General features: G+C 53.7%; 1 pseudogene; it reads left to right on the forward strand.

Annotated features, from left to right (window-relative positions):
- The first annotated feature begins 905 nt into the window (after positions 1 to 905).
- On the forward strand, positions 906 to 2,036 carry LOC129634287 (transcriptional adapter 2-beta-like; annotated as a pseudogene).
- Positions 2,037 to 2,316: the final 280 nt, after the last annotated feature.

Consider the following 2,316-nt stretch of genomic DNA (forward strand, 5'->3'; position numbering starts at 1 on the left):
AGTATAAACCACACAGCTACTTGCATAGCCCTATAATAAACATTTCTATGCTCCAAAATTTGATCACATGGACCACAGCCTTGTCTAACTCATTGAAACTACAAGCCATGTCTTGTAGGGCCACCCAAGACAGATGAGTCATGGTGGAGAGTTCTGACAAAATGTGGTCCACTGGAAAAGGGAATGGCAAACCACTTCAGTGTTCTTGCCTTGAGAACCCCATGAGCAGTATGAAAAGGCAAAAAGATAAGACACTGAAAGATGAACTCCTCAGGTCTATAGGTGCCCAATAAGCTACTGGAGAAGAACAAAAAACTAGCTCCAGAAAGAAGGGAGAGGCTGAGACAAAGCAGAAACAATGCCCAGTCATGGATGTGTCTGGTGGTGAACGTTAAGTCCCATGCTGTAAAGAACAATATTGCATAAGAACCTGGAATGCTAGATGCACGAATCAAGGTAAACTGGAAGAGGTCAAACAGGAGCTAGCAAGAGTGACCATCAATATTTTAGGAATAAGTGAACTAAAATGCAACAGAATGGGTGAATTTAGACGATCATTGCGTCTACTATTGTGGGCAACAGAATCCCTTAGAAGAAATGGAGTAGCTCTCATAGTCAACAGAAGAGTCTGAAATGGAGTACTTGGGTGCAATCTCTAAAATAACAGAATGATCTCCGTTGGTTTCCAAGTCAAATCATTCACTATCACAGGAATTCAAGTCTACGCCCAATCACTAACGCCAAAGAAGCTGAAGCTGAACGGTTCTATAAAGATCTACAAGACTTCCAGAATTATCATCAAAAAAAAAAAAAAGAAAATGTCGGCAGCAGGCACCGGGGGAGGGGCGGCCCAGGCGGCGGCGGCCCGGCGAGTTCACTGGAGCACGGGGCCCCGGCGGTGGAAGATGGAGGAGCTCAGCAAGAAGTACTGCGTGTACTGCCTGGCCGAGGTGAGCCCGCTGTGCTTCCGCTGCCCCAAGTTACAGGACATCGAGCTGTGCCCCGAGTGCTTCTCCGCGGCGCCGCTACCACGGATACCAGCTGGTGCACGGCGGGCGCTTCACGCTCTCGGCCGGAGGCCGAGGGCGGCTGGACCAGCCGCGAGGAGCAGCTGCTGCTGAATGCCATCGAGCAGTTCGGCTATGGGAACTGGGAGGACATGGCAACTCACGTCCGCGCTTCCCAGACCCCCCAGGAAGTGATGGAGCATTACACATCTTGGTGGCTGAGCAGTAGCAGCTGGACTACATGCCTCTGCCGGACGACTACTAGATCCAGTACGACCAGAACGCTGAGACGCTCATCACCGGGCTCTCGGTCAACTACGGCGACGAGATGCGGCGGTCGAGCTGAAGCGCGCGCACGTGCACAAGTACGTGCTCAAGCTCCCGAGCGGCAGCGGTGCAAGAACATCGCGCGCGACTACAACCTGGTGTCCGCCTTCCTGGGCAAGGAGAAGGAGCGGGCGGTGCCGTGCAAGGTCACCAAGGAGAAGGAGCTGCTCCTGAAGCTGCAGCCAGTGTACCAGTTCGTGTCGTGCAAGGAGTTCGACGACCTATTCGAGAAAATGCACAAGGAGAAGCTGCAGCGCTACCAGCGCAACTGCATAACCAAGATGGAGGAGTCGGCTGAGTACGAGGCGCCCCGCACAAGCGCGAGAAGCGCGAGGAGAACAAGGCGGCGGCGGCTGGGGGCGCCAAGCGCGGCAAGGAGGACGGCCGGGACGGCGAGTTCGTGGCCATCGACCACCTTCCGGGCTGCGAGCTGTTGTCGACCGCGAGAAGGTGGTGTGTAGCTCGCTGAACCTGAGCCCCGCGCGCTACCTGACCGTGAAGACCATAATCATCAAGGACCACCTGCAGAAGCGCCGGGGCATCCCCTCCAAGAGCCGCCTGCCCAGCTGCCTGGATAAAGTCCTCAGAAAGTGGATCCTGAACTTCCTCATCGAGAGTGGGTGGATATCCAGGGACGCCTCCTGAAGCCCGCTGCCCGGAACGGACGGACGGACGGAGGGACGGATGGCTGGACGGTCCCGCGAGAGCCGCAACGACAGCGAGGAGGAAAAAAAAAAAAAAAAAGCTTTGTGAGCCAAAAGGAAACGGGGTGGGCGGGAGTGGGAGAGGAAACGCCTTTCCGGCTCCACCCCCCACCCCCACCCCGCATTGTTGCTCTTTTTTTTTTTTTAAACAAATCGAATTCTTTTTTTAGGGTATCAATTCTTTTTACCGTCCTCTGAAGAAGCAATAGCAACAGTCGGATCAAGGAGAAGACAAAACCCGTGCATATTTTAACTGAATCCTTATACGTAGTACTTTA

The sequence above is a fragment of the Bubalus kerabau genome, chromosome 19 (genome assembly GCF_029407905.1).
Source record: "Bubalus kerabau isolate K-KA32 ecotype Philippines breed swamp buffalo chromosome 19, PCC_UOA_SB_1v2, whole genome shotgun sequence".
NCBI lineage: Eukaryota > Metazoa > Chordata > Mammalia > Artiodactyla > Bovidae > Bubalus > Bubalus kerabau.